We start from the raw sequence: 15532 nt of genomic DNA, 5'->3' as shown, positions 1-15532 counted from the left end.
CTGAGCCACTAAATGGTTGCAACCACAGATTTCTACTCCGACCAGTAGTCTATGAAGAAAGACTACCCTTCAAAAAAAATTAATTTGTAATTCAATGAAGATATGGGGTCTGGAGACTCTGAATGTCCCAGAAAAATTTGGGGTCAGATATCAGACTGATGGAAAATGCTGGTGGGACTGAGGACATCCATCCCACAAAGTTCATTGTTTTCTAGGGTCCAAGGGGTCCTTGGCGACTGACCGATGGAACAGACCAAAGATCTTGCCTCGCGTCAGCACTCTCATCATGAATTGGAGGATTTCTCCCATGTCTAAAAGCATGTCCATAGGCTCGTGCATGGGTGCCTTGTTCTAGCTCTGAGCTTATCTGACTGAAGTAGACTGAATCATTTTTTGCTTATTTGTCAGTATATTACACTTTTAGTAATGGGGAGGGTGTATCAGAGAGTGAGTCATTCACTCACCATGATATTCATCCATTCATTCAATATACATGGAGGACTGGGCTCTGTGCTGAATGGACAGTGTTTGAAAAATAGAACTTGTACCAGACGCTGGGAAAATGTCTCTGGGGAGAGACAGACCATAAACAGGTAAACAGATAAATAAGTAATTGCAAGTTGAGAGCAGTGCTGTGAAGGTCATGAACACAGGGTAAGGACTAAGAACAACTGGGGAGACCCACTAAGGGAGTGCTACGGGGTAATCTGTCGGGAAAGGAAAAGCTTGAAGCCGAGATTCTCTGTTGAAGAGGGGTCCATTATGTAAAGAGCCATGGGCAAAGCCTTCTGGGCAAAAAGAGTGACACAGACAAAGGCTCTAAGGTGGGAAAGAATTCCTGTGGTGGGAACTGGAAAGAGGCAAGTCCTGCTGGAGAAGAGTGACCAGCTCGAGCAGGCATCTCTTCCCTAAGAGATGGAGACAGTCACCAGATGCTAGACAGCACAAAGCCACAGTGAGAAGTGTGGGCTTCATTTTATGTGCCACTTAGGGTTTTAACGTGCTCGTGTTTATGTTTGGTAAAAGCATTCTGGCTGCACTGGAGAATTTGTTGGAAAGGAGCAAAAGGAAGAGCAGGGAGGCCACTTAGAAGACTATTCATTCATCCCGAGATGAGCCTGCTCGGACGGAGCAGGGACGGAAGTACAAGGAAGTTGATGAATTTGGAAGATATTTAGGAGTAAACCACAGAATTTCCCGGTGGATGGGATGTGACAGGGACAGGGAAGGAGGAAACAAGTCTGACTTCTGGGCTCCTGACTTGAGCTGTGGGTGGATGTATACAGATGACATTTACTGAGATGGGGCAGATGGTGTATTGGTGGGAAAAATCAAGAGTTCAGTTTGGGTCCTGTTTAGTCTGAGATGCCTGGGAGACATCTGAGTGGAGCTGTCGAGTCAGAGAGGAATCTTGGCTGAAAACATAAATAATAATAATTAATAACAACAATGCCATTTATGGAGTACTAACTATGGGCCAGTTACTATTCTAAGAGCGTTGGTATGTGTTAACTCATTCAATCCTCATAGACAGCATAATGAGGCAAAACTTTATATTAACACCCTTTTATAAAAGAAACTCAGACTTGGGATTTATGACTCCAAAGTCCGTTTTCCTAATCAAAAGATTGTATTCAAATATGGAAGACATCAGTATACAAATGGTATTTAAATCCGGAAGAACAGATGAGCCACAGTCACAAATAGAACAGCGAACCACAAAAGGACCCAGTACCTTCCCAATACTTCCCTTTTCTCTGACCATCTGCCCTGTGTCCCTGTTTTTCATTCCTACTTAGGTGCCCCCTACAGTTGCACCCCAAGTGCCCCACGCTCCAGCCCAGCCCTTTTGGATGCCCTCTTCCCTCTCCATATTCTAGATCTCCTCCCATTCGAACAGAACTGTGCTGAGATGGTAAGGGATCTGTGTATTCCCCCCTCACAAAACAGAGCTATGCTTCATCTGGGGTCATCCGGAATACAGGCACCGCGGTATGGGGTGTAAAGGCAGAGCCAGCGGGCGTGGAGGAAGCAAGTCATCATGGCCGTGGATTCAGGAGTTGGAAGGCCCTCAGATATTACTAAGGCTGGTATGTGTATCAGAGAGATACTCATGAAAAAAAAATTTTTTTAAAGATTCCAAGGTGAACTAAATATGAGAAAATGCTGGTGTATGCATCGATAAGTAAGTTTATTCCCTGAAACACCTCTCAGAGACTTGAACTTGCGAAGGTGCACTGTGAAGCCCCGAGAGTGGCATGCAGAGAGCAGCGCCGTATGCAAACACAGAATTCTTGTTAAAGGGCATTTATGAACACGTCCCGGATGTAGTGTTCTTAGGAACGTGCTTTGAGAAATGTTGACCGAACTCAACTCTGATTTACAGAGGAGGGAATAAAAACCCAGAAAGGGAAAGGGACTGGTACAAAGTCCCCTAGCTGCCTAGTGATAGAACCTGGGTCTCCCATCTCCCTCTTCAGGCTCTTCATCTACAATACACGCCTCACGTCACCGCAGGCGCCTGGCACAGGTCCCACCCTGTTCACAGAGCACCTTGGGATGTTAGTGGCCAGTTCAGAGGGGTCTGACTGCCTGGAGGGGTTGCCAGCTCCCCACGTGACTGAGTTCACTCATTCATTCCTCTGATATTTTTGGAGCCCTTTCTATGAGATTTGTGATTTGGAGGAGCTGTGAATGCTGTGGAGAGATCATCACACCCTTTCCACACGAGGGAGCGTGGAAGCAAAGATAACACTCAGTGAATTGTAGATAGTAAATTAACTGAGGTGGAGTGGAAGGGTCAGATAGGAAAGATATTCAGGATTTTTATCAGAGAGTAACATGATTAGGAATGTATCACAATTTCGAAATCTATGATGCAATGCAGGGACATTTTGGGGTTTTTCCGCAATGAAAGACAGACTGTCGCCATGACGCTTACCATAACTAAACCTTAGGCTTTTACTCTCTGAATTTTTTTTTTTTTTGAGTTTTTAAAACAATTGGGACTTGGAGCCTAGAACCTTATTTAATTTTATTTTTATTATGTTATATTTGAATATTTTCTTTTCAATGGTATATCCACTTAAAAAGTCAACTTTCTAGAACTCTGTTTAAAAATTCCATTATTCCAACTTCCAGAGGCGAACTCTCTTAACAAATTAGTGTCTATCCTCTCACATCCTTTTCTATGCAATTACAAACATAGGTATATTCTTAGTTTTTATAAAAACAGGATCATCACACCCATGCCCTTCTGCTACTGGTCTTTTTCAGTGACTGTAGCATGCATATCCTTCCACCTCACACCTTGAGATGTAAGTCATTGGCTCCCTAGGATCCCTCGGTACAGATGTGTTGTGACTCATTTAGCCTGTCCTTCACCAAATGCCATTTGAATTGTTCCCGAGTGTTCCCAACTACAATTGAGGCTGCAGTAAACATCCTTGTACACATCACTATGGCCTTGGGGAGGGACATCCCAAGCAACAGTCTTAGAAGTGGGAGTCGGGCACCCAAAGATATGCATTCCAAAGAAGCTGGTGGGTGCTTCCCTCCCTCGAGCTGTGTGTCGAGGTGCCCACTTACCGCACCTGGTGGGACACCCCACAGAGCTTGGCTCCTTCTGTCTCAATGCACCCCAAGTCCATCCCTTTTTTCTCCTACATCCAGGCAGACACCTCCCCCAGAGTTGAGTCAACTGTTTTGACTTAAATCTTGTGTTTCTTTTTAAAGCTTTCACTCCATAAATTCTGTGGTATTTCCTCCATGTTCTCTCTGTGTTTAAAAACTGCCTGGGCAGATGTCTAAGCGGTGCCTTCCTTCCCTGCTGAAGGCTCCCAGCTGGCCTGCCCGAAGCCCGATGTCCCGGGGAGGTTTGAGGCATGGGGCACATCCTCCCTGCCAAGTAGGGCCCCGAGCGAAAGGACAGTGGGGCTTACCGAGCACCATAGAAGCTCAGGGAACATTTGCACAGAACCTCATTTCAGCCTAGAGCAGCCCTGAGGGGTAGGTGAGCAGGACCTTTCATTCCTGGGCTCTGAGAGGAAGAAGCTGGAGCTCAGAGAGGCAACATGACTAAAACCATGCATTAATAAATTCTGAAGGCTAGGCTCAGACCCCGATCTTCTGGCTTGAAACCTAGTACTTTTCCCATTAAATTTAAAGTCACATTTTGGCTTAAAACTGCATAGCTCCCCATGCCAGCCCATGGTTGTGATACAGTTTATCTTTATGTTCCCCCCGCCCCGGGGCTCAGAGTTGCTACAGTTAAGGAAGATGGAGGGATGGTGTGGGCCTGTAAGGTGCTTTATCTCCTTGCAGAAGAAACTAGGGCCCCTTTTAGAAGGGGAAAATGACAATCTCCTCAACACCATCCAGTATCTTAGAGAGTCTGTCCACTTTCTGAGAACCTGAGGTCAGAGGAGGAGGGCTCGTCCATTCCTTCAAAAAACATTTATTGAACAGCTGCTAAGCCCTAGGCACCAGGAATTGAATCCCATTGTATATGACCTAGGTCTTGCCACCAAGAAACTCTGCTTCCAGGATAGGGAAGCAGAAATGTGAATACCTAGGTGCCCTCAGTGTGATAGGTACCATGACAACCACCATGTACAGGGGACAGAGGAGGCAAAAACAGTAGGGAGAGGACTGGTAAAAAGTTTGAACAGATGACATGTGAGCTTAGACTGGACAGGTGATGTCACTGCGCAGATGAGAATGGGACAGATGTGCTTAGCAGCAGGAACATAGCTCACTCGTGCTCCAAGGCGTCAGAAGCTGGTGGTAGGTAGGGAGAATGGGCAGATACTCAGAAGCCAGGTCATGCAAGCCATTGTGGGCCATGCCAGAAAGTTTACACATTATTCCAGGATCCACGGGAAGCCAGAGGAGGACTGAACTTGAGTAGTAACATGATTAGATTTGCTTTTAGAAATTTCCCTCAGGAGGCAGATTGGATGGGTCATACCTGAGATGGGGAGACCAGCGAAGGGGCTGCTTGGCCATCTAGGTAAGAGATAGTGGCCTGAATAAAGCCATAGAGCTGGAAATGGGGAAGAGAAGACTGCATGTTGGGATTACTGGGAAGGCCGAATCAACTGTATTTGGTCATCAATTGAGTATGAGAGTGAAGAAGAAGGGGTTGTTGAAGATAATGCCCCAAATTCTGGCTGCATTGATGGAGCCCACGTGTTCCATGGAGCCCAAGAAGGAGTTCGGAGGAGGAATGAGTATCGGGGAATTAGTGTGGCTTCAGGGGTGAGCACGCTGAGCCCCTGGTGGTCACACAGGTGAAGGTCGTCAGAGGGCAACCAGGTCAGGAGAGAAATTTGAAGAAGGGAAGTCGTTTTAGTTTTGAGAGCCATTTGTATATGGAGGGGGTGACACCATAGGATAAATTGGCCACAGAGAATAGGTGGGGTATTAAAAAGTGGGCCATGGGAAGAACACCAAGAATAGCAGCTTTGGGAGAAAGAGGGTCATGGGGGGGGGGTGATGGTGCGCCAAATGGAGCTTAAAAAGAGATTGAGGAGGAATGGTCTGAGAGAGCAGGAAAACCCACAGAGGGAACCTATGTTAGTGCATGAGGATGAAGCTTTTTGTTTTCAAATGACCGGGCTCCTTTAGCTCTCCAGAGTGGAAAGTTATTTAACCCCTCCGAGCGTCAGTTTGTCATCTGTGACGTGGGGAGAGCGGCATGCACTTCACAAGGTTGTTGTGAGGAAAACATGGTGCCCATGTCGCTGCTTAGCAGAGCTCTTGACACACAGTAAGTACTTGGACATGCAGTCTGGGAATGTTTTCACCAAAGCCACAGGAGAACAGTTGTGAGGAGCAGGAAACGGCCAAGGGTGTGAATGTTGCCAAAAGGTCAAGTGAGGTGGTTACCAAAGCATCTTTGCATTTGGCACGTGTGTCAGTGTGGCCACCCCCAGAACGGTTGTGGTGGAGCGGTGGGCGTGGAGAGGCAGAACCAGGGAAAGGAGGTTTGGAAAGGGCTGATTCAGCCTTCTCTGTCATTGCTTCGGCCCCATGGCTGAGAGGTGGGAGAAGACGCAGGTCTGTACTGGCTAGCATAGAATTTCCAGGTGCCACTACGGGGGACCCACGTGAAGTGAGACCACGTCCCGCATTAGGAGACGTGTGGGGGACAGCAGCCATCTGTGTGTTTCCCCTCCCGCCATGAGGACAGAACTCTCTCCTCTCTTCAAGGTTGCTATGGAGACATGGATGGGTTCATGACCAGTTTTAAGGTCTATGTCACATCCTGACTTTGTATTGGTTGTGAGGGCAGGGGCCATATTTTAGCTATCATTGTGCAACCACACCGCCTGTCACACTACCATCTCATATACCCGCTCGGCTTTAATTAACATCCATGAGCCAATCACTCCCAAATCTATTCTCTCCAGCCTAGTTCTCATTCCTGAGGTTCAGACATATATCCAGCAGCCCGCTGGTTCTCTTCTCACAGATATTCCACAGATGCTGACAGACTCGAAATGTCTAAAACTACACTCATTGTCACAGCCTCCTTCCTCCATTAAACTCTTCATCCTCGTCCCATGTTCCCTGTGTCAGTAAATCATGCCTCTTCCACTCAGCTCCCAAGTCAGAAACTGGGGATCGTCCTTGACTCTTCCTTCTCTCCCAGCCCCCCTCCTCCACATCCAGTTAATCACCAAGCCCTGTGGTTGCCACCTGTGAAATCTCTCTCATTCTGATGACTACTCCCTTTATCCATTTTTGTTTAGATTTATTTACTTTTTTGAAAGAGAGAGTGCAAGTGGTGGGAGGGGCAGAGGGAGAGGGAGAGAGAATCCTCAAGCAGACTCCCCGCTGAGCACATAGTCCAAGGCAGGGCTCAATCCCAGGACCCTGAGATCATGATCTGAGCCAAAATCAAGAGTCGGCCGCTTCTCCCACTGAATCACCCAGGCGCCCCATCTGCTCATTCTTATATCCATTCCCCTGGCTCGATGAACGCAACGGCAGCCGGTTGGCATTAGGCAATGGGAATGCACTGGTGTGGCCAACAAGCTAGGTCTCCGATCTCATAGAGCTTGTATCTAGAGAGGGATCCACCCCAGTCACAGCTCTGTGCTTGCCCAGTAGACTGCAGTAATCTTCTCAAGGGCTCCATGCCTCTCATTCATCCATCAGCATTTATTTGTCGAGTCTGTGCGAGCTGCCTGGCGCCATGCAGGGTACACCCAAAGAACGTAAGGGCCAGCGTGACTGGGAGGCATCAAGCAAGGGGAAATGGAAGGTTGGCTGGTGCAGAAGGCTAGCTAGCAGTCAGAACACCTAAGATCTGCTGGGCCCTGTGAAAAATGTACTCTCTCCTTCCAAAAGGAACAGGGAGCCATTGAAGGAAAGACTTCAAGCAGGGAAGTGACATAATACTATTCAGGCCAACTCTTCCCATCTGGTTTCACTATTAAAATGAGTGTGGAGCTCATCAGATGACAGTCTACCATCCACAGGTCACCAGGTGCCCCAGTCACACAGTGGGGTCCCTGAAGCCGGGCTACTGTTCAGACCTTGACTGTGCATTTCACTGGAAGGCGAGGGATGCTCTTGACTACAGACTACTCTTGATATTGCTAATCAGACATGACCCACCCTGTATCCTTCACGTCTCAGCTTCTCTGTCAACTTAATGTCACCCCTGATCTCCACTTGTCTGATGTTAGCACTTTCTAAATTATCATCGAATCTCTCCTGGCACGCTGCGTGGCTGAGTGTGGCTACATGTTGATGATTTCGCAGTGTTCTGCCTGTGAATGTGGAGAGCCAGCAGATGGCTCGACTGCCTTAAGGCGAGTCTTGGAGCTTTCAGGCAAGCCAGTGCCCAGATCAGCCATTTTTCACCTCCTATCACTGGAGGTGGGGCAGGCCTTGTGGAGAGACTTCATGCCCAGGAAGCAGAATCCAGAATCCAGGGTTTGACAGTCGACCCCAATGGTACTCCGGGCAAGTCAGTACCAGGAAGTCCCCACGTGGAGGAAAGAGGACACGGTGACATATGCACGGGTTCTAATGATGGGGATCCCGAAGTTTTGGCAGCAGTGCTTTCAAGGAAATACATACACGAGCAAGTAGTAGGATCCCAGGCCCCAGGACAGCAATACAGAAGTAAGATCCGAGTCCTGGTGAGGGCAGGGATGGAAAGAGAATGGATAGAACAGGGACTGTAATAAGGAGCCTCCACATCTCAAGGGGTTAGAACTACAGAATTCTATTTCTCACTCACCCGACAGTCCAAACGTGGGCCTTCAGAAGGCAGCCTTCCATGCAGTGATCTGGGGACTTGGGCTCCTTCAGTTTTGGGGTCCTGCCATCCGCTACCTCACAGATGCCTCCGCTGGGTCATCCTGCAACCAGCTGGTGAAGGGGGAAAGGAGAAATAAAGGTGCGAGGAAGGTTTTTACAGGTCAGGCCTGGGAGTGGCATGTTTATCAGCCATCCTGATGTCCTTGGCCAGAATTCAGACACGGCCACACCTACCTGCAGAGGAGGCTGGAAATGGAGAAAAAGAAGTCTGGCGAACACATAGCATTCCTGCCACAGGTAGGTCCCATCTTGGGTATGTTCTCAGTCCACTGATTCCTGCATAGGAAGCCAGCTACTAGAACAGGGTGGAAGGTGGCACGATTGAGGCCCCCCAAAAGGCTAAAGCCCCATAATCGGTTCAGGATCAGGAACATAGAGAAACCAGCCTGTAAGATAATAGGGTGCTGCCGTCTGACTGTGTTCTGTCTCTCCAGCTGAGCCTATGTCCCATGGCACTAGCTGCCAGCTGGGATTCTGTTCTGAAGTCACAGCCAGGAGCTTGCCCACAGCTCCATGAAGCCACTGGAGCCATCCATGTATGACGCTCATCCAGACCCAACTAGACTAGACTAGTCCACCTAACTAGATCCTCAGAACGTGGTGCTGCTTGAATCCACTCCCCAGGCCCCAAACGGACTATGTGAATCAGACCTATTTGCTCTGCCTGAAGAAGCCAACTTTGTACCTTGAACATTCTGTCAAGCCCTGTCTTTACTGTTCCTAGCTCCCTCCCCATCCGCACTGGTCTGTGTACTGAGGTCCCAGCCTGCCATTTCCCTCTGCCCACCGGAGTTATGACAGGCCTTGTGCCATTCTATATTCTCATGCCCCCCTCCCACCAACAGGCCAGGCTCCTTCCTGTGCAATTTCAAAACTCAGATGTAACCTTCTCAAGGAATCCCTCCAGGACTACCCATGATGATGACGAGTTGCACTTTTGTGTCCTGCCATAACATCCCAGGCTTTCTCCATTGAAGTTGCATGACTAGTTGTATATCTTTTTTTTTATTTTTTTCTTTTATTTTTTATTAAGTTAGTCACCATACAGTACATCTTTAGTTTTTGATGTAGTGATCCGTGATTGATTGTTTGCGTATAACACCCAGTGCACCATGCAATACGTGCCCTCCTTAATACCCATCACTGGCCTATCCCAGTCCCCCACCTCCCTCCCCTCTGAAGCCCTCAGTTTGTTTCCCAGAGTCCATAGTCTCTCGTGGTTCATTCCCCACTCTGTTTACCACCCCCCCCCCATTCTTCCCTTCCTTCGGCTAGTTGTGTATCTATACTCTAGATGTAAGCCTTCGGAGAACAGAGGGTGTGTGCATCTGTTTCAACAGCGTAGCCCCAGTGGCAAGGAGAAAGCCTGCCTGTCACTCAGTAGGTGTTCATGAAATGCTTGAGTGAGGGAATGAATGCCTGTGTTTCAGGTAGCAGCCACCAGATGGCAATAGCGCTCTTTGGGTTGTGAAGGTGAAGGGGAAGGCTTTCTACAAGAGCACCTGAAAGAAATTGAGGTTTGTTCCCATCATCCAAGCACTTGGGTATTTTTCTGTAAAATGTATCAGTTAGTTGAAATAACCACAAAGTCACAGTTCAAGCTAGGTCTTGTAGGAGAGATGTAACAAACCGACTACCGTAGGGAATGGGAGAGGTACAGAGAAAGCACCATGGCGCCCTTGGGTCCTTAGTACGCCTCCCCACAGGATCTCAGCATGGGCTTATTTAACTCGAAGGCCGCAGAGTATCCATTCAGACTCCTGAGCGTGTTAAGTTGCTGAAGCCGTCCCAGCCTGACCCCCACGTGGCTGCCTGTACCGGTTCCGGGTTCACTGGCTCTAATTTTACTAGCTTATCTTATCAGGGTTTTGCCAGTAGACCAGTTTGGCTGGAGAGGAGGGTTTATGAAGGTTCGTGAGAGATAAGGCTGGAGGTGGGGAGGGGCCAGCGGGAGGAGGCCTCTGGACACCAGGCTGAGCAGTGTGGACTTTACCCCCACGCACAATGGAGTAGCTAGCGAAGATTCTGGCGCCGCGCACGCCTGCACATGCGTGCCGGCAGGCGGCGAGCATGCGCGTAAGTGCGTGAGGGAAAGGGGAGTGGAAGGGGAAGGGAGGCAGGGAGGTGTGCCAAGTGGTGTGGAGAAGGACAGATGATGGGGCTGGGGGGGGCACTGAAGCAAGGGAGACCCACCGCTGGGGACGGAGGGGGGGTCACTGTAGCAACCTAAGATGTCAGGCGAGGCACCAGACAGTGGGGGTCGGGGATAGGTAGACATCCAGGTGGATTCGGGTAGGTTCCGCAGGTAGGACAACTGCAGGATTGGACGACTGGTTGGGAAGCAGAAGGGGAGAAGAGAGCCTCACAAGGAACCCCACTGTTGGACTAAACCTTGCCTTTGTGCAAATTAGAAAAAGGCCTGTCTTCTCCAGGACACTCAACTTCTACCTGCTGGCAAACCCTCTTGTCTGCAAAGCTCTTGGGTGACTAGGGCCCCTGAGTCAGTCAGTCCTTGCCCATCCTGTCCATGGCGGGGTGGGACCCCCAAGTTCCAAGCCTGGATGCAGGAGACAGGAATGGGATGGTATTTCTGAGAAAAATGGGGAAAATGGAGGGGAGCCTGCTCTTAAGAGGAGCACCTCGAGTTTCCGACATCTCCAGCGCAGTGGTTCTCGAAGTTTCGAGGGCATCAGACACACACAGGAGGGCTTGCTAAAACACAGGGTTCTAGGTGTCTGATTTGGTAGGCCTGGCATTTCTACCAAACTCCCTGGTGATGCTGATGCTGCTGGTTCCGGGATCACTCTCAGAGTCCTGACCAAAGCAAATGAATCAGAATCCAGGTGGAAGAAAATCTCCTGGATGTCTTCCCTGTACCTACATGTTAGATTCTAGGACAGCACCCTTGCAGACATCTCAGGTCTGAGGACGCTTATATATATAGAGCTGCAGTATACTGGCAAACTGTTTGGCTTCTATTTATGAATTTGCCCCATTTTGTCTCTAACGTTCTCCTCTTTCCCCCAGGAGAGGATTCGATTTCCCCTCTTTCCCTGACTAGAGTACTGTACTGGCCAGAACAGTCCAGTCCTCCCTAAGAAGCAACGTGAACTTTCGAACTTGGTTCTTTCATACTAAGTGCTTGCCACTTTGCTTTTTCTGGCTCTTCCAGATATCTTCTAGATATTCCAGAAACATCTATCCTGCATTTCCAGTGGGCAGGTCGTGTCTGCTTACTGCTTACCTGCTGAATAGGAGCTACCCATCCCCCAGCCTCCCTTCTGGGTCATGAGCTCCTCCTACCCCAACCCTGGTCTCACCCCTGCACTCTCTAGCCACCCAATGCTTTGGAGTAGATGCCTGTCTTACCTGCCAATACGATTATTCAAGGTTCTGTAGAAACTAAAAAAAACTGTGTCCTTTCTCTCAGTATGGTAGTAGAAAGAAGAGGTAACATAAGGTGTGTGTGGGATAGAAGTAAATATGGGTCTGAAATCCCACATAATTACATAGTGGAGAGGTATTGCCAAGGTAAATTAATAAGAAAACAGTTGGGTGATGTTTACTGACAAAATCAGTTTGGGGTGTGTTAGTCCCTGCTTTTGCTTTGTCAAATGAGCCACAAACACATCTCGGAAGAGGCAACCCTCTCAAGGAAGTGACCACATTTTTCTATCTGCTTAGGCTACCTCAAAACTAGGGAAATTGCCAAGATAAGGGCGGAGAGCTGCCTGGGGCTCCTCTACCACTGGCTGCTTTGCTGAACACCTCCCCGTCTGTCTGGCGGGCTGACGGGCTCTCTCGTGTCTGTCCAGTCTTTCCATCTGTCCTGCTCCCTAAGCTGCCTTCACAGGCTTGGCATGTCTGCCTTAAATCTGTATTCTTTTACCTGAAAACACCTGAATGGTAAAACTGAGATTCAAATGACGTTCATTGTCAGTATCATATGGACACCTCCCCTTTCCTGACAAGTTTTGTAACTTGGTCAAGCCACTTTGTGTTTGAGACAGGACTTAGGCTCTCAACTGAGATCAGAGAAGCCAGCACACTATCGCCCATTTAGAAAACACTCTGGAACATCCGCTAGGTGAGGAGCTCAGGAACAGGCCCCAGGGAAGGAAGATAGATAAGAAAAGTGCCCTGTGCTCGGGGAGCTTGCCACTCAGCGACCCAGGACACCAGACTTGAGGCAAAACCACAGGATGCAGGGTCCGTGTGAGGACTCTAAGTCAGTGTCAAGAATCACCATCTTTGGAAAAGTCAGGAAAATCACCATCTTGGGAAACCAGTGAAAGATTACAGGCACTTAGTCTGGTGTTCCACCTTCATAGAACCCTGGGCACCTAGTCAACTGGTCTCTGCTTGATTTCGTCCCATTGTGGGGAGCTCACTTCCTTCTGAGGCAGCCCTTCTCTTGCTGCAGAACTTCAGAACATGCACCAGATTTCCCCAAAGCCATTTCCGCACCTGAACAGTCACTCCCACATCTGTTCTTTCCTCTGATAGTGACAATCACTCTGTGATTTAGTCAGGGTCGTAGAGAGCCCACTTGACCAAGCAGTTACACCCCGTCTCCGTCAAGTTTAGTAAATCTGGGCAGTTCTGCCATTGCACTGAGAGCAATCCAGACTCCAGATTTCTGAATTTGAAATGTACCGCACTACTAACCTTCCCAAAAAACCTGGGTGAGAAGGTGAGGGTTAGAACCATGTGTCCTAGAACTTTGACCTTCATGAGGAACAAGCCAGTTGCCTGGGTTCTGGGGAAGTGAGCTGAGGGTCAAAGGGAAGCCTGCTCTTCATACCCTAGCTAGAGATATGGAGTCAGAGGCTCTTCGTTTCTGCTTAGATGACTTCTCAGTGAAGGGCTGACACTCTCGCAACATCGTGGCACTTCATCCAGGAAAGACAGGGAGCAAAGGTGATGCTGGAGCCTGGGTCCCAGGTATCATAACTCTGATTTATACCTGCTGTTGGCAGAAAAAGATGTACTTTCTATCTGTCAGCACTGAACCTAGTATCTGCTAACATCTAACACAGTTATAAAAAAAAAAAAAGATTTAGAAAATCCACAGTCCGTGAGTCCTAGGGTTTCTGACACAAGGTCAGGTAGCTTCAATTACATAACCGAGGAAAAACAGTTATATGGGATTCAGGGGCCCAGTCCAAGGTCTGAGGACAGTTTGGGTGGCCGCAGTCCATAAGTCTATGATGGGTGTTTTTATTAAAAAGAAGCAAGGTATAAAATAATGAAACATTTGGACAAACCTAAGGAACACTGGACTTATTCTTTCATCTCAAACACTTTCCAGGAAGCCATAAGCGGTCCAGTGGGTAATACATTTTCCTCAGCCCCTTGACCAGAAGCACGTTTTCTTGGCCAGCATGCAGTCGGTCCTTCTGTGGTACTATAGAATGACTGACACGTGAAGGAAATGGTACGTTGCCTCTAAGGAGGGTAGTCAAACATCTCCTGAAAGGACATCATCGACCCAGTGCTGGAAGATCTCTGGAACATGGCATGTTGGAAGGACTGGATATGAAAAGTCCATGCCTTGCCCAAGATGTTCTTCTCCACTCATTGTCCTTAAACAGAATGGGTTCCTCCTCAGAAGATTAACCAAGTGACCCATCAAGTGTTTGCAGACATTCGAAGCACTTTGAATGATGTAGTGACTGTCCGTATCTCACGGGAAGCTAATCACATACCATGTTAATCAATGTCGGAATACTGGGGCTGCCCATAATCCCCCCAAAAGAGAGTTGGGAATGTGGTGAAGTGGTAAACACCCCCTCCACTCCTTTCGTGTCCCTCTTATTTATTTCAAAACCAGTCTCTAAGAAGAGTAATATCTATATTTGGGCCTAATCCACAAAATGTAATACAGGGCAAAAGACATGTTTTTGCATGGACACATGGGGAAAGCAAAGGAGATTTTCTTCCATATGTTTGTCTGAACTTCTAAAAATCCAGAATGAACATGTATTACTTTTGTAAAAGGGGGGGGGGAGTTCTGGAAAAACTTTTGATTTGGGCTGCAAGCAACTGAGATGAAGATAATGATACATGAAAGGGGTTCATTCACTCCATCTCAGTTTCTCTGAGGGGCTTGCCCCAAAGATGTGGGATCAACCTCATCTCCCTGTGCTCATGTGTATTTGCTCAGTAGGAATTCAGTATTGGCCACAAAATGTGGAACATTTCAACCTAAGTATCTTTGCATTGGAAAGAGCTTCCATCTAGCTTTTTACGGTGCACGGAAAAAGGAAAGCTCTTTTAACATTCCTCTATGCCACTGCCTTTCAAGGATGGCAGCAAGAAATAAATATAAGATCCTGAGCTTCCACCCGTGGAAGACTACTCTATGGCATGAATTCTAGTTGTGCCAAGACTAGCCTTGAATTTGGGAACTGGAAGCCACTGCCCCAGATTTATGACTGGTTCCCATGTCTCACCCACCTGCTCCAGGCACGTTCCTGAAATTTATGAAATGCAATTGGTCTAAAGGGTACTGGCCGGGAAGTGCATGGTTGAAATATTCCACCTGGCCAGAGACACTGTCGTGTGGACTAATTTAAGGCTTTGCTCATTTTACAGGGGGTATTTCTCATTCACGATAGTTTTTTCCAAGCTATCTGAATCATCATAAAGCAGTCAAATCCTGCTTGAAATGTTCAGAAAATATCCCTCACCAAAGGTCATTTCCTGTTTCCATCTTTAGGGTTAATTACTCCTGTGGTTCTTGTCTGAGTGAAAAAGTCCTTTTTTTTTTCTTCTTTCCCTTCATTTGTTGCTTTAACAATTAGTTATTGACACTGTAGACCGTGCTAGATTTTCCTTACAGAAATAAGTTCCACAGTTTCCCTTTCCAAGAGCCCAGTCTTGCCATGGGATCATCTCTAGTCCAGAATCGTCAAGGATGAACAGTCAGATCTCCAAAGATGCTGTTTTCAAAGACGTGGGAAGAGCCTGTTCATGCCTTTCTGTCCTTCTCCAATGGGGATAATTTGGCTTTCAGACTAATTATAAGGCACAGCTCCCTTTTTGAAACATCTACTAACAGCTTCACCCCTATCACCCACACCACACCTCTGCTCATGAATCTCAGACTCTTGGGAATCATCAGGGGTGACCCATTATCCAGTGTAACAAAGAGTGACTGTGTGTGTAGAGTATATATGGATTTGTACCCAAC

At 47.9% G+C, this 15532-nt stretch overlaps 1 protein-coding gene across 3 annotated transcripts in view; it reads right to left on the bottom strand.

Annotated features, from left to right (window-relative positions):
- The window catches only part of TBXAS1 (thromboxane A synthase 1), a 161545-nt gene extending 153271 nt beyond the window's left edge, over positions 1 to 8274 (bottom strand). For all 3 annotated transcript variants that reach the window (XM_002914194.4, XM_034637958.1, XM_034637962.1), the window contains exon 1: positions 8258 to 8274. The gene's annotated coding sequence lies outside the window, so the exon portion shown is untranslated. The remainder of the gene's footprint in view (positions 1 to 8257) is intronic.
- Between the last annotated feature and the right edge of the window lie 7258 nt (positions 8275 to 15532).

The sequence above is a fragment of the Ailuropoda melanoleuca genome, chromosome 1 (genome assembly GCF_002007445.2).
Source record: "Ailuropoda melanoleuca isolate Jingjing chromosome 1, ASM200744v2, whole genome shotgun sequence".
In the NCBI taxonomy this organism is placed as follows: domain Eukaryota; kingdom Metazoa; phylum Chordata; class Mammalia; order Carnivora; family Ursidae; genus Ailuropoda; species Ailuropoda melanoleuca.
Note: the sequence above shows the minus strand (reverse complement) of the source record. Positions and strands in the feature narration are given on the sequence as shown.